This window comes from Protopterus annectens, chromosome 10.part0 (genome assembly GCF_019279795.1).
Source record: "Protopterus annectens isolate FY-2018-M chromosome 10.part0, PAN1.0, whole genome shotgun sequence".
Classification (NCBI taxonomy): Eukaryota; Metazoa; Chordata; order Ceratodontiformes; family Protopteridae; genus Protopterus; species Protopterus annectens.
Genome location: NC_056744.1, coordinates 1,489,508,845 through 1,489,535,787, shown reverse-complemented (window position 1 = coordinate 1,489,535,787; position 26,943 = coordinate 1,489,508,845).

The following is a 26,943-nucleotide window of genomic DNA, read 5'->3' as shown; positions in this document are numbered from 1 at the left end:
ATCTATGTCTATATCTATATCTATATAGATACATTATATATATATATATATATATATATATATATATATATATATATATATATATATATATCTATATATATATAATTACTATTTATTAGATTGGTTGATCATGGGTAAGAGCGACCTATGTATGGTCAACACACACTGATCAACACTGCATAATGTTGACAGTTGTGTGAGAAAGGATGATCTGCCCTTTGCTGGCAGTTGTGTGATCTGGAGACCAGATCGTACACTTCTCCTGCTATCTATTTCCTCTATTCTCTTTTCTCTATTCTTCTTATCTTCTCCACACAATCTGTTCCTTCACAATAATTAGTCGGACTCAATCTCTGCCCCCAAAACTTCCAGCAACTTTTCTCATTTAGTAACTGGTCTATTTTTTTATTATTATTATCTCTCCCTGATAATATAGTATTATTTAGTTATGCACATACATAAAGTATTTTGTAGATAGATATATCGGTATCTTCTATTATGAAAAATGTGCAGGAACCTTAGTCTATATATGTAAAACAGATGTATTACGAACTCTGTATGCATTACACTGCATCTATGTGTTACTTCTCTGTTGTAATTTTTGATATTTTGCATGGTTTACCTTTATATTGTCGATCACACTTCGTCGACCGGCCACATAGTCGACTCATTTAAGTGAACCAAAACCGTAAAAAAATTTAAATGTCGGAAATAGTTCGACATTTGACATTTCCGGCCACGCCACACCTCCACACCATTGCTAGCATGGGTCAAAAAGGGGCAAGGTTTTGTTGTTCGCTTATTTGGAATTCGATGTTGGAGACGTTCACACTTCGGTATTCGCAGAAGTCATTTCGCCCATAGTGGGATCGACAATGTAAAGGTAAACCATTTTGTACAGTTGTCCTGCTGTAAATGTGTAGCTTTTCTTCACAGGCCTTTGCTGAAAAAGGAACTGTATCCAGTCAGAATTTCCAAGTAAACAAATGTAAAATAAAATAAAATAAATAAAATAATAAAATAAAAACAACCTCCACTTTTCGAATCCTTACTTTAGCACGGTATATAAAAAAAAAAAAGAGTCATGGCCAAAATCAGAAAGATCAACTCTCATGGAGACAAGAGTTCTTTGATTCAACTAAACAAGAAACTAAGAGGTGTAATAAAGTATAACGAGGCCAGTTATGAGGTCAGGATAGCTTCCCAGGCTAAGGACAATCACAAGGCCTTCTTCACCCATGTCAGGAACCTTAAGGGTAGCACTTGGCAGTTTGCAGAAGTGGTGGTGAACGGCTGAACCTTCATGATAAATGTAGCTCTAACTTCACCCCCCCCCAACTCCAATCCACTACCCTCTGTGAAATCCCTTCTACCATTACCCCCCCCCCCCACTATCAACAGGGACCAGGACCTGATGGCACTTGCTAAGTCCAAAAACACTGTTTGAATGGGGCCCTACAATTTTCTGAGTTTGCCTCCTAAACAGCCTTAAAAATTATTTGGCAGGACCACATGATGCACTTTTCAACTACAGCATCAAATCAGGTTATGTGCCACATGAATGGAGGGCCATTACTGTTCATAAGGGTGGACCATCAACTAACCTCCAGAAACTACAGAGCCATAAGTCTGACAATTCTAATATCCAAAGCCATGGAATGAATTATCATGGAAAGGGTCATAAAGGACACGGGCAACCTACAGACACTGGACCCATCACAGTTTGGCTTTGTTAAGGGAAGGTCGTGCCTTCTCATCCTGGTAGACTTCTTCAAGAGGGTCACCAAGGCTATGGATGAGGGGAAGACAGTACATACTGCATACCTTAACTTTTTCAAGGCATTTAGTACAACACCCCACTCAAATATTGTTGACAAAATCTCAGAACTAAGCATAAATCTTTACATAACTAAACAGAACCTGAGATATTAGGATTGGTGAGACCACCTATAACCAGGAAAAAGGTCACCAGCGGAGAAACCCAGGGCTCTGTTTTAGCCTGCTCCTGTTTCCCATCTACTTCTCAGAAGTCAAGGCTAATGAGAAAAGCCTCAGGCTCATAAAGACTGCAGATGATTGTAAATTGAGAGCTATCATATTTCCCCTGACAATACCAATATCCTACAAGAAGGTCTAACATAAACAAATGACAGGTGTCAAAGCCACTGAATAATACTCAACAAGGAGCAATGCATCATAGTTCCTCTTAGGAAATCATCCACCTAAGCTAATTCTCCACAATAAAACACCCCAAAGGTTGACCTGATAGTTACGGAATCAGGGAACATATGTTGACAGTAATCTGACCTTTGACAAACACATAGCCAAGATAATAAAAAACATCATTCTGTCACTCAACTCATAAGCAACAGTACGGCATTCTGGTACAAGGAAGTTGTAGTACTACTCTACTCAGCCCTTATCAGAACTATCATTGAGTACAATGCCTCCTTTGGCATGTATCTAACCAGACACTTGCAATAGTTGGAATGCCATCAAAGTTCCTTCGCCAGGAGAATCCAGGGTATGAATACCCCATCCTACATAGATCACCTTAATGCCTTATCCATGTTCTCAAAATCCTACAAGTTACTGAGAGGCGATCTATGCTTGGCATGTAAGGCATCCTCAAATCCAGGTCTGTTGGATCTCTTGCACTTCTACAAGACCTGAACTTTGCCTGCAACATAAAGAGAACATGCTAGAGAGATATGTGTCTCAAAGGATCCCATTGCTATGAAATAAGCTCCCCATCTATGTGAAGCAGAGTTCACCCCTGACTCTATTCAAAGGAAACTTTGATAATCAGATGGCAAATCACAAATTCATCCTCATTCTGGCCTCCATGTCTCTGATAGGATAGATGTCGACAGTAAGTAAATTAATCCCCAACTAATATAACCCCCACACATAACCCTAAGCTACCTATTCCTTACTGACATATCCCACCAGATTTATGTGTCCAAGGAACTTGGTTACAATACTCAGCTGGGTTGCATGGCTAGGCTTGTAAAGACCCTGGTGGTTGTTTGCCTAGTATAAACCTATGAACAATGGGAGATTTATGGACTGATTGATGGATGATTCTGAAGCCATCCTAGGAAGAAAAGTTCAGAAATTCTTCTGGGAGAGGTGACAGCAACCAAGAATAAAGTTAATAAAAACTGAGATAAACTTTAGCAGCAGGTTCAAATGGGGGAGAAGTTAAATCTTGCTGCAAAACAGTAGTGTCCCAGGGTGGGGGGGGGGGGGTCTCTGAGTGGATACAGTAAAAGAAATGTTCCTCTAAGAAAAGCCTTGGACAATTTAAGAGAAACTATGGGCATATGACAAAGGATATAGCAGCTAACTGTATCATGATGGTCGAATAGCTAGCCCCATTTTGAAAAAAGTTGTGCAAGAAAGTCCAAAATTGTTGTAAGGTGAGTCAAAGAAGGATAATATTACTTTTAAGCACCCAAACAGAAAATCTTTTCCACTTGCTTCTATAGATTTTTCTGGTAGAAGGCTTTTGGGAAGAGGACAGAATGTGAATGTCTGAAGATTAAAACCTGAAATGTCATACCATCACTGGAACAAGAGAAACCATGCAGTAAGCTTTACGGACTGAACGTTCGGGTGAGGCAACCCAGACAAATGGAAAAGAAGGTCTCGGTCTGAGCTCAGCACCCACGAAGGGTGAACTAGATAAGACCAGAGGATGGGAAAACCACAGTCATTGAGAAAAATATGGGGCTATGGGGATAACTGTGCCTTCATCCTACTTGTTTTCTGTAAGATCCTTGGAATTAGGGGCATTGTAAAAAAAGGCAAATAGGAGACCCTGGGTGACTCCTCCTCTTTGGGAATTACAGTGAAGAATTTGCTGCATTTGGTGTTGTGGGGAGAGGTGAAAAGATTGCAGCAAGTTCGGCCCCAATGGCTGAAAATCTGCTCTGTCATCATAGAATTGAGGGACTGCTCAAGAGAAGGTAGGATCAACCTGCTTAACCTGTCTGCCAGGATACTGGACTTCCTTGGAATGTGCATTGCTATCAGAAAGCAGTGAGAACATATCTTCCACAGCAGTACTCTCATGGCCTCTCAAAACAATAGATAGGGTCTGGTTTCTTCCTGTTTGTCGATGTACCAAACTGCTGCTTTGTTGTCTGTCTGGATAGATATTAAATTGAAGGGGAGGGAGTCCTGAAAAGCTTGCACTGCTAGGAGAACTACCATCATCTCCAAAATCCTGATGTGTAGACTGGTCTCTGTTTGAGAGCACATGCCTTGGACAGTCTTTCCCAAGTAATCCCTTCCCCCATCTCAGATGGAAAGCATCCATGGTCATTGTGGCTTGGGGAGAAGGAAGAATGAAAGGTCATCCTTGTAGCACATGAGGAGAGTCCAGCCAAAATATATGCATGTTTTGCAAATCCTAATCAATGACACTTGAAATCACATGGCCTGTTTTCTGATTGACTACTGAACTTCCAGGATCCATCGATCTGGCTATAAGAACTAGCATGATAGATGTTGCCATGGAACCCAGAAGGGGAAGAATCATTTCTACTGCTGACTTCTGATCAGATAAAACTTCTTGGGCTTGCTGATGAAGCAATGTAACTCTTGTCTGGGAGAGGATTGCTATCTTAAGTTTTTCTTTCATTCCAACAATTGCACTGGTTGTGGCTTAGATTTTGTTAAGTTCACTGTGATCCCCAGGTCTGTACACAGATGGAGAAAGGAGTCTCTGGTTTAAATGAGTAGATTCATGGCAGGGCCAGTGATGAGCCAGCAGTCCATATGTGGGACTGCAGTGACTCCAAAGGGCAGAGCTCTAAACTGGAAATGACTGGCTTCCAGCCAGAAGTTAAGACACTTCCTGGAGCACCTGTCCATTTTTATATCATAGTACACATCCTGAACATCTGTCAAGAATATCCAGTCATTTTTTTCTTAGTAGAGGAAGAGTGAACTGAATTGTGACCATTCAGAATTGTGTCTGCTTCACAAACTTGTTCAGGCAGCTTAGGTCCAAAATTGGCCTTAGGTCCCCATTTTTCTTTTGGACTAAAAAGAAGCTTGAGTAAATTCCAGATCTGCTCTTGTCTGGTGGGATCTCTTGGATGACTTCCTTATTTCAGAAGCAGCTACTTCCCTTTGTGAAAATGGAACATTGGGAAGTGTTTTTCAGAGGTAGAGGAATGGTATGGAATGGAATGAAATAGCCTCTGTTAATTATTCTTTGCACCTGCTTTTCTTGAGTGATGAATGTCCAGGTTATTGGGTTTAAAGATAAGCACCCCTCGACTCCTCCATAATGTGACAGTTGGGCAACCATTCAGAAACAATGAAAAGGCTTCTCCAAGAAATGTCCTCTGAAGCTTTGATTTTGCAGACCACCTCTGCCCCTGGAGCAACATCCATTGTAAGAATTTTCCCCTTTACCTTGAGGGGGCTATTTCTCTAGGTGTCAGGTATAAGCCCTAAGATTCACAAAGCCAGGTTTTCATCCCACTTTTCTAATTTCTGGATAAAGTCCTCTGAGGAATGTAGAATTTGATCACTACAGCAGATAAAGGCTTTACCATTTTTCTCACTTCTTGAAATAGTTTCTTTAACTTTAGCACTAAAAAGTGTTGATCCATCATAGGGAGCTTCGCAAATGGAGCAGGTATTGTTCAAGTGCAAAGTGGCCCAACAATAAACACATCTCTCATGTGCATTTGACTTGTAAAGCTTCTGCTTTACTTGTAGCAGCAAACAAGATCTGAGGCAGCTCATTCTCTATACATGGATTATGGGTAAGGGAAGAAGCCTGAGTACCAGATCCTTGCTGAAGTCAGATCTGAGTTTGGCTCCAAAACCCATACTTTGGGGAAACAGACAGAAAACACAACATAAGATCCACAATTTTTCCACCCCTTTCTGTTTCCACTGAAAGGTCCTGCGGTACACAACAAACGTGATTCTCACATTGGTGAGATTTTTGACCTCCTGCTCATAGGCAGACAGACTTTCTTTAACATGTTACCACAATAACATATTGCCATCAAAGGGGGCTTTGGCAAAAACAGCTTTCAAGTGGTCCAGTAAATCTGTGATCCACAACCAGGTCTGTCTGCTAACAGTAACGTCTGCTGCCATTGATTTAGCTGCTCTAGCCATCAAATTATGTAGGAGATAAACAGACAGCGAGGCTGTGATAAACATTGTGGCCAACTGGGTCTTCAACTGAGAATGAAGTTCCCTGTCTTCCAGTTGTTTCAGAGTTTCAGATGATTTCTATTCAGTCTGTCTTCTCTGAAAATGAACCATAAGCACCATGTAGTTTAAATCACTGACTGCAAATGTACTGGATGTATACACTCCCTCTCCTAACCTACCCATAATCCTGGAATATCTTTTAGAGGCACATATAGCTTAGGCGTCCTCTGGAACATCCTTCTTAATAGCCACTGCTACTATGATAGTATCAACAAGAAGCTCTTTCCTAAAATATAGCCTGTCTTAGGACTACAGAGAACTTTACATGACTTTCTTAGGATGAGCTCAACTTCGTCCAGCTCTTTCCACACTTTGTTGAAGACCATGCCTAAAATCTTATCTGGAAGAAGCACTACCTATACTACTATGGAGAGGAGCTGTAGAACTCCAGAAAAATCAGCTTCTCGTGGAAGGTGGGGTCAATGGGCCATAATCCCTTCTCCTTCTTTGTTTCCCAAAAGCTCAGTGAAGGAAGAATCCTCTGGATTTCAAGGAACTTTCAGCCTCATCTAGATCTGCATTGGAACTGGGGACTCAGATGGGGAGTTCTCTTCCTTTTTGGGCTGTAACAGGAATGGACTCTGAATTCCCTAGAGGAGAACAACCTTCAGATCTCACCAGCCCTGGCTTAGAACTCATCTGGTTGTGAGGAGTCTAGAGAAAGGTCAACTCAAGTTGCTGACTTCAGTGGTACACTCGGGTAGAATAAGTGCCGTTACCATGATGGGTACAAAGGAGTTAAGAATAGCTCCCTTCTGCACCATGTAATCTGCTGAAAAGACTGAGATTAGACCTATCTATGCCAACTGGGCAATCTCTGAGAAGAGTGTTGGCATCAAGGTTTCTGGGGCTAAAGTCAAATCTGGTATCTTTGGTCCTGATGCCATTAGTGACAGCCCCTTCAGTATCAAAGACTCAATGCTGATCACCACAGACCTACTAACTATTCGTGTTACCAATGTTACTAGTGCAGAATTCACTGGTGTGGCATATGTAACATCTATCCACACTGAAATTCTTGTCATGGCAGTTGATGTCCATTACATTGCTACCAGAACCAAATCCAGCCTACGAGGTGAAACAGAAGCAGGGGTGACAGCTGGAACTTCTCACCTCAATGTCAGAGTTTTCAGGGCTGAAATGATACCAAACTGAAGTTGGGCCTTGACAAAAGCTGATATTATGTACTCCTAATCAACTTATTTTGGACTCCGCATACATCTATAAGACCTATCATGAACAAATGTGAACAAAACACAGTAAGAAATTATTTTAGAAGACTAAAACTAATATTGAAAACAACCCTGACATATAGGAACAAAGTCCAAGCTATAAACCAACTTGCTGTTCTTGTTCTTACTTACAGTTTTGGGGTGGTTGATTGGCTTGAAAAGGTACTGGATCACATGGACAGAAAAACAAAAAAAATGCTTCACGCTTATTAAATAATATATAAAAATCAGTGCATACCAAGTTTATATATTCCTCGTTCTGATGGAGGTATGGGCCTCCTCAAAATTTATTACATGTACAGATCTGCAAATGTTGGACTATGTACATATCTGCTGACCTCACCAGATTCAAACATACTGAAAGTTTTAAAACATGAGGAGAAGTCTAACATGACTTCCTCACTTTGTCTAGCAGAACCATATCAGTATCAAGTAGGAAAGGAAATTAAACCAGAAGCAGACAAAAATCAGGCAGCAACTGAATGTGCCAACAAACAAAAAAAAGAATATGAGGAGAAGAAAAAGGATCAGATGAGAAGGAACCAGCATAAATATTGTGGCAAGCAGAGAAAACCTGGAACAACCATGTTTCGATCAGGATTCGATGCAAGAATGGTTAACGAGAGGTGAATTTTAAACCAAAACATGAAAGGTCAATATTGGCTGCCCAAGATAATGGACTACATGCATGTTCATTTACAAAATCCATTGAACATGTGGGAGAAACAGACAAATGCAGATTCTGTAAAACAGAATTGGAAACAGTCACACATCTTGTTGCTGGGCATGATATACTAATGGCAGAGGGCCTGTGCACTGAAAAGCAAAATAATATGGCAAGACTGTTGCACTGGGGACTGTGTAGGCATTACAATACAGAAATTGATGAGAACCATTGGAAACATAAGTCAGAAAGCATTATAGAGAATGATGAAGTGTACAAGAGGTGGGATCACCCATTACCAACAATTCAAAAAAACAGAGGCGAGAAATCCAGATACAGTAAGAAGATGAAAGTAGCACTGATGATTGAAATTGCTACATCCAGTTATTACAATGCCTTATAAACAAAGAGACACAAAGTCTTAAAATACCAGGATATGCAGGCAGAAATGAGAAAGAAGGATACCCAGACAGTTCCAACAGTCGCAGGACTAATGGTCTAATAAAAACAAAATTATAGTCATACTTAGATATACTACTAATATATGTAACTCCATATAAATTACAGAAAGAGTCAATTCTGGGCACATTAAGGGTGCAGCAAAAAGCACTTTTGGCTACAATCAGACTGAAACAATACTAATTTCACACAAGATTCATCACCTTGACTTAGGAATGGGGTTCATTCCTGTTGTAGTATTAGAAACCCAAAAGACATAAGAGAAATTAAACTGGAAGAAACCTTTGAAGGAGGTCTAGAAGAGATCATTTTGGAGAGTTCCTCCATGAAGAAAAAATGCCAGTATAATATTTAGATATTGATACCTCTGTAAAGCCTGCAGACTCTTCTACATGGGATAAAAGGCTCTGAATGGATATTTAGGCTTGGAGTTTCCCTGAGAGCAGTAGAGAAGAAATCTTGGGGGCCTTAGCTATAGCTTGCTTCTCAAGATAGGCTCTCCCTAACCCTTTCTCTTTTCTTTTTTCTGACAAAGGCACAGAGGAGGAAGAGGTTAGTGCCCAGTCAACAGAAATTATGCCCTTCACTACTAGTTTGTTCCAGCATTCCATCAGGGTGCTGGAACTGAAGTACTTAACACAGATGCACTCAGTAGTCAAGTGTGAAGTGCCTAAACATATAAGGTACGTATTATGTTCAGTCCTGGAGATTTTATGCCTACAGAACTTATACTTTGTGAATCCAAGTTTGCCCTCTTTATCCAGGGATAGCATAAACTAACTACTTTTTAACCAACTGTATTGCAAAACTACAAATAATCAACAAAACTGCCTACTCTACACTGTACTGCACTGCCAGCATAAAGAAGAAAGATAGTATTCATATAGTAAGTGGGACAAAGGCTTAAGAAATGACTGGGAAGTGAAGGGAACTGGGGAAGGACAGAGAAGGAAAAAATTTGAAGAAAAAAAAAACACAAGCAAAGCACTAAGGAAGCTGAAAAAAAACTCCTAACTGCTTGAAAAACAATATCAAAAAGAAACCCAAAGCAGACTTCTAAAAATGGCTACACGCTTATCAACAGGTTAATTTCAGTTCTCCTTGTGTGAAAACAGAAACTGAGAAATAAAAGCCAAAGATATGGTCTCCTTGGGTAAAATTCAGTTTCTGTCTGGGAAGTGCACTAACTGAAGGCCAGCAAAGAAGAAATTTAGAGAATCTGAAAGAATAAACCAGAAAAGGTGAAAGAAAAAACTGTGGCTGGAAAGAATCCTGCAGCTGTTCAGCAAAAAGCAGACCACACTTCAGACTTGGTACAAGACAGCTTCCAGTAATTTAGAAGAAAAGGTAAATCAAGTGTACTCAGAGGTGATTAAAATAACTGAAAAGCTGAAGAAATATATCAACTCTAAGAAAAATCTGTGAAAAATAAAAGTTTTAATCAGCTTTTAAGAAAACTGATAAATCTGCATAAATCAGTGGCTGAAATGAAGAGAAGGCTGGCCAAGAATGAAGCTTCTCGAGAAGAGCCATTTCAAAATAAAATTGTAGAGTACAGAACACATAGTGAAACCTGAGATTTTTCTGCTGTACCAAAGAAACTGTAAGGAACAGAATGTATTAATTTTATGAAAGGACAAATAAACAAGTGGACTTGTATTCTAAAGCAGGATCTGTTAATTGAAAGGGCACATCAAGTTTATGCTCCAAACCTGGCCATGAGGCAGCAGCCAAGATCTATATTACTTAAGAAGCAATCATACCAGCAGAAAGAGTTGATCCTGATAAAACTGAGACAGAAGGGAAAGTATTAAGACTGCACACAGCAGAGTGTTTGAGGAAAATGATTATGCAGAAGAGAAGCAAATTTATTGCAGCAATCAGGAAATGCTGAGAGGCAAGAGTGAGATTCAAGCTGAGGTATCCAGCTGGCTTCAGAATATTTCTTCCTGGAGACTCAAAGGCATTTTTGGATGTAGAACAGGCTAAGGAGGAAATAAAAATGTTTATCCAATACAGAGTGAGCCAGAAAATAAAACGGGATTTTGCTTCTCATTCTTCTGACAATAAAGCTCATAGGGAGAGATTTTACCAGTAAATCCTTTTTCAACATTCGAAAGGAAAATGCTTGAGAGACAGAAAAAAGCACAGGGAATGACTAGAGGACTCAGGAGTACCTTGGACTTGAACCAGAGTCTGATGCTGGCAGATGGATATGAACAGGAAGAAGGCCAGCAACACTGCAATTAGTGAATAAAAGTTCTCAGTGGAAGTCAAGAAGTCAGCAGCTGAAGAAGCTGAATATTCTAAGTGAAACTGACAACAATTATTTCATGCATCTGTAAAGTTGTTTGCCATTTTTTCTCATTGTTGACTTGTTTAACATGGAGGCAAGCCATCTGCAGGAGCAAGCGATTAGTCTTCAAAGTTCTGAGCATTCTTTACTGAGGGAAATACAAAATTTAAAAGCACATTTACAAGAAGTTCAGTAAAAAGTAAAGTTTGAAATTATGGGAAGCGAATAAGAGATAGCAGCTTCCTTAGCAACCTTAATACCTTAATGTGTTTAATAGAACAATGCACAATTTAGTTTTATTTAAAGATAGTCAGTGTACTTTTTCTTAGGGCTAAAATGAATGTTGTTTGAAAGCATACAAGCTGTTTACACATCTGGGAGAGGAAAAGAGATAGGAAAAGAAAAAAACAACTATTAGTGTAAGTGGGAAGATGGTCTGTAGCATACACTTTAGCATGGGTAAACTTAAAACCTATGTGGTGCAGAATGTCACACCTCTAGCAGCCTATACACATCCATGCATTCTACAGTATTTTCTGAAAAACAACTTAAAAACATAATATATTATAACATATTATAATGCATATAAACACTGAATTATATTTTTGCTAAATTATCACAAATTGTCATATCTTGGAAACTGTACAACCTAGATATATATTGTTGGAACACCTTTGTTAAACAGACATAAGTTTTTTCATTACAACAAAAAATAATTTCTGGGTAAATGCTACTCAAATATTTACAGAAATATGAAACATACGGTTATTTTTATAATTAGCAATATAAACAATATTAAATCTCTCTTAAGATAAGCATGCAAATATCGGGTTCTTATTAGATTTATTTATTTTCAGTTTCATTACCGGGGAAGTCCACTGGGCCAGAATGTGCCCATTTTCAGTGGAAGACTGGGGAGAAAAGCTCCATAAGCAACACAAATACAAAAAGATTACATAATGCAAAGGTAAAATACATATATAAATTCGTACAGTTAGGAACAGCAAATGCTTAAATTGTACATTATAAACACAATTAAAGACAATAGATAACACAGTTTACAGGTATTTACATTCAGAGCAATAAGTTTCAACTGTGTGAAAAATAAGCATCTGAGGTTACTTGATATTTACAATATTTAGATACTTGGAGTCAAGAGAGAGAGCTTGCTTAATCTGAGGATGCTAGCTTAGGTTTGTTTTAGGAGAAGAGAAAATAAAGTTGTAGGGAAACACGTAGCAAGGAGTATGGAGAGATCAAAGGGGAAATTTCTTAGAATTTATGTAGGGTGAAAGCAGGAACATTTACATGTAATAGACAGGTATGAGAAAAGTTAGGTCTTGAAGGATTCAGAGTTAGGTATAGTCCTAAGTGAAGGAGGGAGAGAGTTCCATTTTTTGCCTAGAGAGAAAGAGAGAAGGAGTTGGCCTGCAGGACGTTTGGGTTTGTGGATAGAGATTAAATTTTGGTGTTCAGATCTCAGATCTGATTGGCATGTATGGGGGAAGGATGTTTGTTAAGGCTGGGCATTTCTCTGGATAGAATATTAATTTGTGAGCGGTGGTTAGTTGGAGATAGATGACCAAAGACGCATGATAGAATGCATCTTGGTCGAACTTAAAACAACAAAAAGGCAAAATAACGAAGCGGCTTTTAAGCAAAATCTTTCCCAGGGAAAGAATTTGCTTGGCCGTTTAAGTTATTTTGCCATTTTCGGCACTGTAGTGTGATCTCGGAGTTCGTATATTTAAGTATGTATTCTTTCAATTTTTTTTTCTTTTTTTGGAACAGCGATTTTTTTCCCTTGGAGAAAAATCGCTGTTCTGAGCTTTCGCGATTGTAAGCTTTCACTTACATGGGGTCCATTATTCATCATTTGCTTTTTAAGCATTCAATGATATAATATAGACCCCAAATATCAGTGACAGTTTTATTTCACAACATCTAGCATTTCTTCTGATGCTGTGCAATAGCTGAACTCATTTGATTTTGAAGTATTAAGTACATATGGGAATATTGCTTATTTTCAAAATTAGTAACAAACAACTATAAATAGACATCAATAATGAATTTTCTTCACTCCCTCCATGAAACTGCACACCATACTTGTCACTAACATGTATGGCTCTCAGTTATGAATATATAAACATGCATATAAAAATATGAATAATAAATGCAAGCAGTGATTAATTCCTCTACTGCAGGACATCCTAGATTAACAATCTTAGTGACATTATATAATTACTTCTTGTCCCGTCTAATGCTGCCTGTTATTAGCTGACAGGCCACTTTGTTAAAGAAACCAGATCCCAAAAAAGACCTGGACATGATGGGGAGCTATGGGTGCTAACTGGAAGTTTACAAAAAGATGTTGCAGGTTTCTAGGAATTAATTTTATGTTAGGTAATGCCTGCAGGTGCAGCTGTTGATATGTGAGAATTGTTCCTATCTGGAGAGTTAAACTTCATTTTTTGAAGATGCACATCATTTTGTGTGTTTGTTCAAAGTTAATAAGGGATGGACTGTTCTAACAATGCACTTAGTTTTTTTTTTTTGGTTGAGGATTTTCATTAAAATAATACACCTTGAAAAATGTGACATAGGTTTAAATGGAGATGAGAAGAAACTACATAAGATCAGCTTGCCAGACATTAATGTGTGCATGTAAAACAAAAACTGGATGTACGTAAAAACTGTCATGTACAATGGGGTGGAGCAATAGCTTTTTATCACATTGCCTACTCTATCCATATTGTCTTGGAATTTAAGTGGCCTTACAGGTTAAGGCAAAAAAAAGCAAGAGTATGGAATTATATTAAGAAACAGAGACTGCAAATAGCAATGTTGCAGGAGACACATTTAGAAACAAATGAGCATGTGCATATAACAAAGAAATGATTTCAGGATGGATATTCAGAGGGATATCAGGGACAATGGAAAAGGGGAGTAATAATACTGACTGTTAGAGGGGCTTTAATAGTGATAGAAAAGGGAAAAAAAGACAATAATAGTAGATTTGTGGTAGTAAGGGGCTACTGGCAAGGAAGGAGGAGTGAACTGGCATAACTCCTATTATGGACTTTAAGAACCTTTTGGGGGAAATAATCAGCTTTCAGCAGGGATAATACTTATAGAATGAGAAAAGAACTTGATCTGCAATAATGAGGATGCATTACAGGGACATGGAAGGAAAATATAACAAAAGAGGGCAGATTTCTGAAGACATTTATGAAAATACTGAGCATGGATGACATGATTTCAATAGGGGAAACTCATATGGAATTTGCATATTATTTCCCAAGATACAATAACTGGGCTAGACTGGATAGACATTCTGTTTCACAGGAATATGTAAATTTAACTGAAATATTTTTAACACCTTTATTGAATTATCCATTTGTGACATAGGCAAATTTACATTTATATAAAAGTAATCAAACTGTATAAATAAGTTCAAATTAACAAGCATAGTTCACATATAGTGATATATATCATATAGTCTAAGCAACATTACATAAATTATTCGGTTCCTCCCCCTCCTTTTTAAACATCTTTATTAAACTATCATTCAAAAAACATACTGACATAGTCCCTGTTGTGGACATTATACATCACTTATAATCTATCCATTTTCAATCAAACATTTTCATAGCTCTTTAAGTCCTGCCTTCTTTTAAACCTCATTCCTCCCCTATATGTATTGATCCTACAATTCCCATTTTTCCTATGTAGGTTACTCCAACCTCTTTCTAAACATCTCAATTCCATTTTTTTGTCTCTGTTACTATATTCATTACTTCTAATATAGTTGATTTAGATTTTGATTTCCATTTTCTAGTATTTGCTATTTTTTGGCAGCTACCATAACTAGACACAGCAAGACCCTACCATGTCTAGACAATTCCAGTTCAGTATCATAGCTCAGAAAAATCATCTCCCTCATCACAACAGTCTGCCCACTTAGCACTTCTGACAGTGCATCCCACAGGGAAGTCCACCAACTCACTGTACTACCAGAAAATATGTTCCCGAATACCTATTTCTTTCCTGTCACTCCTCAAACATTTGCTGTCTATGGGAGGAAAAATTGTCTGGAGTCTATATGGGTTATAAAAATATCTATGTAAACATTTTCAAGAAAAAATCCTAAATCTTCTAGATTTTGTTGCATATTTAGGAGACATACATATATCATCCCATTGCTTCTTTGTGAATTGCTTGTCCAGTCTCTCTTCCCAATCCTTTCTAACCTCCTCTGATTTATTCTTATAATTACCATGCAATATATGCTCTACTAATTATTCCTTTTTTAATGGCAGCTTCTGTTCTAGATTCTACTAAAAACTCTACCAGTGCTGGTCTTTCATTTAAGAACCCTCGCCCCCCGCCATTTCTTTCTCTTTGTCTATACATTGATATCAATCCTTGACAGGGAAGGCAATCTCTAACCTGCAGTCCAAATAAATTCTTGGTGTCTTTCCATTCTATCTTTCCCTCTCTAGTTATTTGTTCCCACTCTCAATACCTTGGTTCCTTTGCCAGTTTTTTCCAGTAAATTCCAGCTGCCTCTTTCCTGTTATCTATAGCCGTAAGTGCAGTTATTCCTATTGGCAGAATATCCTTTTTCCATTCCTGTGTTGGCTTAGTTCTTAGAATACTTTCTACTACTTTATGGATATGATATTCTATATGATTATTTTTATTCTTCTTAAAGGCCTGCATCCAAAAGCCCAGTCTCTCCTTGTTTCTTGAGCTTCCCCTGTTTTAGCATCATCCCTTTCCACTTTGAATTATAGTTTTCTGCTTCTGCTATGTATAGTAGCCTTAACTGTGTAGCTCTGAAATGCCCCTTCAAATTTGGTAATCCTTATCTGCCCTGTTCTACTGGAAGAATCAGCTTATCCCACTTGACTCTTGGTGTCTTCCCCTCCAAGATAATATCCTTCAGCTGTTTATTAATTGCTATCCACAACTTCTCCTCTGGGTGATAAAAATACACCTGACCTATGTATAAGACTAAAGGGACTAAAATAATTTTGACTGCTTGTATCTTACTATCTATATCCATATAACAAAGCTTCCATTTTCTCAGTTTTTGTATTATGCTTTGTTTAGTCTTTTTGCACATATCGTTAACTGCCACACCAGAACCATTTTTAATCCATATTCCTAATTATTTCATTTTATCATGCCCGCATAAATGAGGATATTGCTGAACCAGTTTGTGTATGGTTACATAATTTAATATTATTGCCTTTGTTTTAGCTTCATTAATTTTGTATCCTGAAAAGAAGTGAAACTGTCTCAAAATGTTTCACAACACTGTAATGTCTCTTTTCTGGTTTTGTCAGGTATAAAATAATATCAATTGCAAATAGAGACAGCTTTTTTGACTACCATACAAATTATATCCTTGAATTTCTGAGTACCTTATTTTCTTTGCCAATGGTTCTAAATATAATGCATATAACAATGGGGAAATAGGACACCCCTGCCTGGCTCCTCTGCTCAAGCAGAAATTATCAGAGAAGACCCCACCCACTTTAATTTTCACCTCTGATGCCTCATATATCCTCCTAATTAGCCTTATATTTTTTTCAGGAAATGCCAGTGCTTCCATTGTCCTGCTCATAAAGGATCATAGGAAGTTATTAGGCTAATGACCCAAGGGCCCTTACAAGCCTAGCCAAGTTCTTACCCTTATTTTCATGATCAGCACCTACTGCTCCTGTCCAAGAGGGACACAGGTGGGGGTGGAACCCCCGGGATAAATTTATGGTCACCCATCCAACAGTCCAGATTGTGTCTGAAGAGGGCCAATGAGATGCTATGCTTGACATGAAGTGGGAGTCTGTTCCAAAGGTGTGATAACCTCTGGGAGACAAATCTGTCCCTCCAGCAGGTTTTTACTATACTGTCACATACCAGGCTAAAGTCTTTAGACCGAATATCCCATGTACCATTTGACTTACTGATATGCAGCATTTCCAATAATGCAGGGTCAGAGATTGCCTTGTATGCAAGTCAGAGATCACCTCTGAGAAGTCTGTATGAAACAGAATAAAGTGACAGTGATTTCAGATGATCCCCTTAGGACAGATGCTGAAGACCTTGAATTTTCCTTGTGAGGAATCTTTGTGGTTTCTCCAGTTGCTGCAGGTGCATAGAAAGGTACATACCAAAAGGGGTGCTGTACTCAATTGTTGGCCTGATAAGGGAAGAGTACAGAGAGGTTATAACTTCTTTTTTCTGGAGGCAATGCCCTTACTTATGAGATGAGCAATATAGATTGCCTTTCTTACCATTGTAGAGACATGGTGGTCAAAGGTAAGGTTGCTGTCAACCTGTGTGCCCAGATCTCACCACTGAGTCCATACTTAAGGTGTTGCAGAGAATCATAGATGCCATAAGACCCATTATCCTCAAGTATTCCCTCACAGTGGCCAAGGTCTGAATGGAAAAACCTTAGAAATAGATCTAAATAAAGACCTATTTTTCTGTGGATGAAAAACTCTTTGACCTGAGTAGTCGAGTTTATACCCAAGAACTTAATCCTGGGTGAAATAGCCAAAGAAAGACTTTTAAATGTACTCTTGGAATCCCAGCTTGTCAAAGAGATTCTCTTCCAAGAGGAGACAGAGATTCCTGATATTTTGAAAAGACTTTGGAAAGATAAGCAAATTGTCCAAATATGTAGAAATATGGATACCCTGTAGCAAGGAATGAGCTATAACTGCAGTTAGACATTTTGTGAGCACTCTTGGTGCAGTGGATAGTTCAAATGGTAAGGAAGAGAAAGTACAGTTGTGTACACTTACCATAAATGTAGATGTTCGAGCGTATTCACTGTTGCAGTCATCACACTTGGGTTATCTGCCTGCAGGAAGCCCTCAGTTGGCCCACATACCAGAGACTTAGTATTTCTGCATCGGTTGCTGTTGCTCCAGGACTGATGTCAGGTCTTCAGGGGTGTTTTCCCGCCTTTCTCGACTAGTTTAGACCAGTATACAGGCATTGCTGTATTATGGGCTGTGGTGTAGTTCCTGTGTTGTCCATTACCTTACTTGGATAGAAGGAAGTTTCTTTGCTCACCAGTGGGAGTGGGGAGCCTTGAGCAGCCCACCTGTCCTTGGGGGAAGTGACCTCAGCAAAAGAAGCTGTAGTAATTGGTTGTTTGGGACCATTCCTAGCTCTTTTGTAGTTCACTGCTTAAAATCCGCCTCTGGGCGTTTTTTTCTGGCTATACTGCTCATACAAGCTCCACGTGGGTTTACAGAGTGGTCCTAGCAGCAAGGAACTCGAAAAAGCGACTACCTTCTGGATTTAAGTATCTTTGCTTTTTTTCACTGGAAATAGCTTCTGTTGCTTACTTTGAACTAGCCTGAACTGTTTTTTACTGATTACTGCATTTATTTTAAAATCTGCACTTAAAGTTACATTTAGTCGAATTTAATCGAAAGTTTGCTTGTTTGTTTGTTTAATTTAACTGTGGAGGCTGCCCACTAAAGTGTGCTAGCCTGTGTAACTAATTTATCACTGTCTCTGCATTTTCTGTGTGTTTCTACAAAAAAAAAAAAACACAACAAAAAAATAATCCTTGTTTTCCGCCTTTCGACTAGTTTAGACCAGTATACAGGCATTGCTGTATTCTGGGCTGTGGTGTAGTTCCTGTGTTGTCCATTACCTTACTTGGATAGAAGGAAGTTTCTTTGGTCACCAGTGGGAGTGGGGAGCCTTGAGCAGCCCACCTGTCCTTGGGGGAAGTGACCTCAGCAAAAGAAGCTGTAGTAATTGGTTGTTTGGGACCATTCCTAGCTCTTTTGTAGTTCACTGCTTAAAATCCGCCTCTGGGTGTTTTTTTCTGGCTATACAGCTCAGACAAGCTCCACGTGGGTTTACAGAGTGGTCCTAGCAGCAAGGAACTCGGAAAAGCAACTACCTTCTGGATTTAAGTATCTTTGCTTTTTTTTTCACTGGAAATAGCTTCTGTTGCTTACTTTGAACTAGCCTGAACTGTTTTTTTACTGATTACTGCATTTATTTTAAAATCTGCACTTAAAGTTACATTTAGTCGAATTTAATCGAAAGTTTGCTTGTTTGTTTGTTTAATTTAACTGTGGAGGCTGCCCACTAAAGTGGGCTAGCCTGTGTAACTAATTTATCACTATCTCTGCATTTTCTGTGTGTTTCTACAAAAAAAACAAAAAAATAATCCTTGTTTTCCCGCCTTTCTCGACTAGTTTAGACCAGTATACAGGCATTGCTGTATTCTGGGCTGTGGTGTAGTTCCTGTGTTGTCCATTACCTTACTTGGATAGAAGGAAGTTTCTTTGCTCACCAGTGGGAGTGGGGAGCCTTGAGCAGCCCACCTGTCCTTGGGGGAAGTGACCTCAGCACAAGAAGCTGTAGTAATTGGTTGTTTGGGACTATTCCTAGCTCTTTTGTAGTTCACTGCTTAAAATCCGCCTCTGGGCATTTTTTTCTGGCTATACTGCTCAGACAAGCTCCACGTGGGTTTACAGAGTGGTCCTAGCAGCAAGGAACTCGAAAAAGCAACTACCTTCTGGATTTAAGTATCTTTGCTTTTTTTTTCACTGGAAATAGCTTCTGTTGCTTACTTTGAACTAGCCTGAACTGTTTTTTTACTGATTACTGCATTTATTTTAAAATCTGCACTTAAAGTTACATTTAGTCAAATTTAATCGAAAGTTTGCTTGTTTGTTTGTTTAATTTAACTGTGGAGGCTGCCCACTAAAGTGTGCTAGCCTGTGTAACTAATTTATCACTGTCTCTGCATTTTCTGTGTGTTTCTACAAAAAAAAACAAAAAAATAATCCTTGTTTTCCCGCCTTTCTCGACTAGTTTAGACCAGTATACAGGCATTGCTGTATTCTGGGCTGTGGTGTAGTTCCTGTGTTGTCCATTACCTTACTTGGATAGAAGGAAGTTTCTTTGCTCACCAGTGGGAGTGGGGAGCCTTGAGCAGCCTACCTGTCCTTGGGGGAAGTGACCTCAGCACAAGAAGCTGTAGTAATTGGTTGTTTGGGACCATTCCTAGCTCTTTTGTAGTTCACTGCTTAAAATCCACCTCTGGGCGTTTTTTTCTGGCTATACTGCTCAGACAAGCTCCACGTGGGTTTACAGAGTGGTCCTAGCAGCAAGGAACTCGAAAAAGTGACTACCTTCTGGATTTAAGTATCTTTGCTTTTTTTCACTGGAAATAGCTTCTGTTGCTTACTTTGAACTAGCCTGAACTGTTTTTTTACTGATTACTGCATTTATTTTAAAATCTGCACTTAAAGTTACATTTAGTCGAATTTAATCGAAAGTTTGCTTGTTTGTTTGTTTAATTTAACTGTGGAGGCTGCCCACTAAAGTGTGCTAGCCTGTGTAACTAATTTATCACTGTCTCTGCATTTTCTGTGTGTTTCTACAAAAAAACAAAAAATAATCCTTGTTTTCCCACCTTTCTCGACTAGTTTAGACCAGTATACAGGCATTGCTGTATTCTGGGCTGTGGTGTAGTTCCTGTGCTATCCATTACCTTACTTGGATAGAAGGAAGTTTCTTTGCTCACCAGTGGGAGTGGGGAGCCTTGAGCAGCCTACCTGTCCTTGGGGGAAGTGACCTCAGCACAAGAAGCTGTAGTAATTGGTTGTTTGGGACCATTCCTAGCTCTTTTGTAGTTCACTGCTTAAAATCCGCCTCTGGGCGTTTTTTTCTGGCTATACTGCTCAGACAAGCTCCACGTGGGTTTACAGAGTGGTCCCAGCAGCAAGGAACTCGAAAAAGCGACTACCTTCTGGATTTAAGTATCTTTGCTTTTTTCACTGGAAATAGCTTCTGTTGCTTACTTTGAACTAGCCTGAACTGTTTTTTTACTGATTACTGCATTTATTTTAAAATCTGCACTTAAAGTTACATTTAGTCGAATTTAATCGAAAGTTTGCTTGTTTGTTTGTTTAATTTAACTGTGGAGGCTGCCCACTAAAGTGTGCTAGCCTGTGTAACTAATTTATCACTGTCTCTGCATTTTCTGTGTGTTTCTACAAAAAAAACAAAAAAATAATCCTTGTTTTCCCACCTTTCTCGACTAGTTTAGACCAGTATACAGGCATTGCTGTATTCTGGGCTGTGGTGTAGTTCCTGTGCTATCCATTACCTTACTTAGATAGAAGGAAGTTTCTTTGCTCACCAGTGGGAGTGGGGAGCCTTGAGCAGCCTACCTGTCCTTGGGGGAAGTGACCTCAGCACAAGAAGCTGTAGTAATTGGCTGTTTGGGACCATTCCTAGCTCTTTTGTAGTTCACTGCTTAAAATCCACGTTTGCACCGCTTTGCGCGGTCGTGCACATAGTGCAGCGCCGGTTAAACAAGGTTAAACTTGGTTAAACAAGGTTAAACTTTTTCTGGCTCCGCCAAGTCTGCTGTTCAATTTTTCCCTTAGAACTGTTCTGCTTGCAATCTAAACAGCCTATACTCTATCTGAAAAGCTCAGCACTTGCTCCTAAAGCATTTTTTACACAGGTAAAGCACTCTTAAACAAAAGAAAGTACTTCATTCACCTAAATTCTGTTAAGTACCCATTTCCCTATAGGTCCTTTCTGACTCAGTTACACAGCAATCTTTTTCACTATTTCTAGCATGTCGAAGGGTCAGTTGTTGGCGTCCTCTCCTGTTCAGCTGGTGAATCTGGGAATCTTGAGGCAATGTTACAATTGCCTCATGTACACAGACAACCCTCTCCTCCTCCCAACAAATACAAATATATGTGAGAGGTGCAACTATATAGCCAAACTGGAGGCTGAGCTCTCTCAATTCAGTACTGGCAAGACCAGTCAGGAGGAGAAGGTAACCACGCACACCACAAACCCAGTCTCACATAGAACTATCACAACTGCAAACCAAACACATAAACACACAAAAACATACTCGGAGGTGCTGATTAAAAATCTACCAAAACAACAGAGGCCTCCAAAGCAGACACCCAAGCAACCACCACCTCAAGACATAGCACATGCAACACATAGTTCACAAAGTCAGTGTGCTAAACAGTCACAGCCCTTAAGGCCAAACAACATGCCAGACACACTTGTAATAGGTGACTCCATAGTCAGACACACTGACGTCCCGCTCACCAGACTGAACAAGGAAAAGGTCACAGTAAGCTGCCTGTCGGGAGCTAGAATCCGCCACATAACACAAGCACTCAGGTCACTCCACAGCAAGTACAAATATGACTCAGTCATTGTACATGCCGGTGTGAACGACCTGAGATGTACCTCCCTGGACTACATGAAAAGAGACATAGAGGAGCTCTCTGATTATGTAGCCCAGGCCGGTATGACCCTGACCCTGAGCAGCATCTTACCCTCACCAAGAATGATGCCACAGTACAAAGACAAAATGATCAGTTTTAACAATTGGCTTAATTACTGGTGTCATTCTAAGGGGATCCAATGTCTGTCTGCTTGAGATGACATGCTTGACAAGCCACGCTGCTTCGCAAGGGATGGCTTGCACCTGTCACCCTTGGGCTTCCGGATATTGGCCAAGGCTCTTGCCACCCCCATAGTGCCTTTTTTAGGCAAGGCTCAAATGACAAACCTACCCCCCTAGAAAACATAAGTGGAAAAAAACTAAGGGTAATGCTGCTCAATGCCAGAAGGCTAAACATCAAGATGCACGCCCTCGAAGCCCTCCTCAGTATGGAGAACATCGATGTCTGTGCAGTGACTGAAACCTGGTTCAAGGCTCCTGAGAGCACCCCAGCACTATCAGGTTTTACCTCATATCATGCTTTCCGGCCCCAAAACTTGGACCGAACCACAAAAGGAGGGGGAGTATCCATTTTCATCAAAGATACCCACACCTCCAGGTTAGTGGCAACACACGAAGCATCGGAGACTATCCAGGTGCAACTAACCATAGGCAAAACTGCCTTACAGTTTGTAGCATGCTACAGACCACCCTCTCAAACTCAGGAACCCCACACAGCCTTCCTGAAGACACTGGAGAGTATGAATGTCTCTCCAAATACCATCATTTTGGGAGACTTCAACTACCCAAACATAGACTGGGAACATTACTCAAGCCCCAACACCCTAGCCCAAAGGTTCCTAGAATTCATAAACTCAAATGCAATGGAACAACTAGTCACCATTCCTACAAGAGGAGACAATATACTAGACCTGATCATCACAAACATGGGGACAAAATGCTCCACACCGGAAGTACATCCCTCTTTGGTAAGATCAGACCATAAATTAATCTCACTGGAAATCCACATCCCGCCCCCACCCCCTGCACAAAAGACCACAGTGAAGAACTTCTCAAAAGCAAACTTCACACTTCTTGAGACTGAAGTGGTATCCTTCAAGGCCCCTGGGCCAGTGGAAACAACAACCCACACTGCTGAATCTTTTGCAAATGCCTTCTATGGGCACCTTCAAGAATGCATGGATCATGCAATCCCAAATAAAACCAAGACCCATTCCCCAAAGGCAGGCGCCGGTCTGGTGGACCCCAGCCATAAACAAACTTTACAACAGGAGGAGGAAGCTACTACATGACAGAGCAAAATCCCTAAAAGGGAAGGCATCTCTGATCAGTACTAGCAAAAACTACGATCACTCATAAAATCATCCAAGGCCAACTTTGAGAGAAAAATCGCAAAAGACACAAAAGACAATCACAAGGCCTTCTTTAGCTATGTTAGAAACCTGGGTGGAAACTCCCAGATATGCTCAGAGTTAGTCCAAAATGACACAAAATACACTGAACCCACTGACATTGCCAATATTCTGGCAGACAGGTTCAGTGCAAATTTCTCCTCCCTCCCCAAAAGGAGAAATAACTATCCCAGCAGAGTGTAGCCTCCCTAACATCTCAGATGCCCAGGTGAGAGCCGCCCTCTCTAAAGCTAAAAACACAGCATCAATGGGACCGGATGGTGTCCCGGGCTGTGTGCTACATGAACTCCAAGAGGAACTAAACCCACACATAAGGCTGCTGTTTAATCTTAGCCTTACTACAGGATACGTACCCAAAGAGTGGCGTATGGCAACAGTGGTCCCACTTCACAAGAGCGGTGCTTCTACGGACCCTGGAAATTACCGCCCCATAAACTTGACGAGCCTGGTCTGCAAAGCTATGGAAGGGATCATTATGGAACTCATTAACAAAGACATTGGGGACCTACAGTCATTGGATCCTACCCAGTTTGGCTTTGTCAAGGGCAGATCCTGCCTTTTGAACTTGGTCGACTTTTTTGAAACAGTCACTAAGGCCATTGATGAGGGTAAGGCAGTTCACACAGCCTACCTTGACCTTGCAAAAGCTTTTGACACAATACCCCACTCGGGCATCATAGACAAACTCACCAGCTTAAATGTAAACCCATATGTCACAAGATGGGTTGCAAACTGGCTCAAGGACAGAACCCACAGGGTCAGAGTTGCTGGAGCTATGTCAGATTCTAAGCCAGTCGCAAGCGGTGTCCCACAGGGCTCAGTCCTGGGACCCCTCTTGTTCGGCATTTATTTTTCTGAGGTACAGGCAAACATAGGAGGATTGTGGCTGACAAAGTTCACAGATGACTGCAAACTGGGTGCCATAATTGATACTCCAGCGGACACAAACATCCTTCAGAGAGGCCTCATAGAAATGGATAATTGGTGCCAGAGCCATGGCGTTAAGCTGAACGCCAAAAAATGTATAGTCATACCCTTTGGGAAAAACAAGATACCAACAAATTACCACATAGGTGGTAATCCATTAAGTACGGAAGAGGTAATCAGGGACCTAGGGACCCAGGTTGACAGTAACCTCTCATTTGACACTCACATTGCCAAAGTGGTTAGGAAGACCTTCTATATTGCCCACCTTATCATGAAGGGTTTCACATCTAGATCAAGAGAGGTCATTGTGCTCCTGTACTCTTCTCTTATCAGGCCAATGATTGAGTACAATGCCCCATTTGGGATGTATCTCACCCGACACCTGCAGCAGTTGGAAAGACCCCAAAAGTTCCTCACCAAGAGGATAAAGGGTCTTAAACATATGTCATATGCTGCCCGAGTGAAAAAACTCCAACTCTATTCAGTTGCATACCGCCTACTCAGAGGTGATCTGTGCCTGACGTACAAGGCCATGTCCAATCCGGAATTAATGGACATGCTCCACCTCAGAAAATCCAAATCCATCAGAGCCACGAGAACAAGAGACTTAAACCTCAACACAGAAATAAATAGGATGTGCTGGAGGGACAGATTCATAACCCAGAGGCTCCCTACACTCTGGAACAGAATCCCAGTCCATGTTAGGCAGAGCCCCTCACTGACTCTATTCAAGAGAAATCTCAACGAGTGGATGGGAGATCGTAGGTTTACCCCGGGGGTCATCTCTGTGTCACTACTAGACAGAGGCACAGTAAACTAAACCCTAAAAGGGCGTAGTATTCTCATCCTAAGGGGTGGTGAAAGCCACACACACTCTGGCTAGGCTTATAAATGCCCTAGGACAGATAGCCTAGTATGAACCTATGAACCTATGAACCTATAAAAACAGGCAGCCGATGCCATTACATCAGTATTTTTTCCCCAAATGTCAGGAGCCCCCCAAATAGGGAGCTAAGGTATGTTGGGGAAAACACCACCAGTACAAAGTAAATACCAATACCAATAACCCTGAGAGGAGTGAGTAGTAGACATAGAGAGGAAAGAGGGGGAGAGAGAAAGAGAGAGAGAAGGGGGCTGGAGGGAGGGAAACAGAACTGCAACAGTGAATACACTCGAACATTTACATTTATGGTAAGTGTACACAACTGTACTATGTTCTTTGTGCTTCACTGCTGCAGTCATCACTTGTGGGAAGATTCTCAAATCTGAAAAGCAGGGTGAAAGGAATGAAGGGAAGGAGTTAGAGAATAGGCTTGCACTGCTCTAAGTGGAAGCCACAATGCCCTGCAGGACTGCTGAAGCAAAGCCTGCCCAGGATGTGGAGTAAAGAGGCAGTTGGTAGTGTTTTGTGATGGTGTGAACAGATGTCCGGGTGGCAGCTTCTAGAATATCCTTGGTAGGCGCGCCTCTGAGGAAGGCAGTGGAAGTTGATGCTGCCCTAGTGGAATGGGTTCTGACAGGTTTGGGAGGTATTTTCCCATAGGAGGAGTAGCAGAAATGGATGCAGTGCGGTATCCATTTAGAAATGGTCTGCTAGGATATAGGCTGCCACTAGGGCGAAGCTGACCAGCAGCTGGTTAGTCTTTCTGAAAGACTTGGTCCTATCCAGATAGTATCTAAGCTGTCTGTTCACATCTAATGTATGGAGAATCCTGAGGTTATGGCCAGCAGGAAGACAGTCTTCCAAGAGAGGTAATTCATTTCTGCTGAAGCAGATGGTTCAAAAGGAGGTAAAGTCAATTTTTCCAGTACATAGTTCAGGTCCCATGCTGGAGTGGGTGGCCGGGAAACATGAAGAACATCTGGAATGAAAGGAAACAAAAAGCTGATCAGACTTACGAATAGTCCTAATTTTATGCAAATAGTACCTGAGCTGTCTGTGCAAATCCAAGTTGTGCAGGAACTTCTCACTACCAGACTGAGGAAAAGGGAAAAAGGGATGTAGTTGTACTGACTGATTTAAGGACAACTAGTTGACTACACTGGGCATAAAAGAAGGTTTTGTACAAAGGGACTCATTGTCCCTGTGAAAAACCAAAAAAGGAGGAAAGGCCATAAGGGCCTGGAGCAGAAAAACCTTCTGAGCAGAAGTAAGAACCAGCAACAAAACAGTCTTCTAGGTACAATGTTGCAAAGAAGCAGAATCTGCATGCTCAAAAGTAGCTTAAGCCAATTTTTCCAAAACAAAATTAAGGTCCCAAGGACAAGGAATACGCTTTCTTGGAGGCCTAATATGCAGCACGCCTTTAAGAAACTGTTTGATCTCAAAATGAGAGGTCAAAGGAGGATTCAAGGGTAGACAAGCAGAAATGGCTGACAAATGGGCCTTCACACAAGAATAGGCCAAGCATGGCTGGAGCAACTCA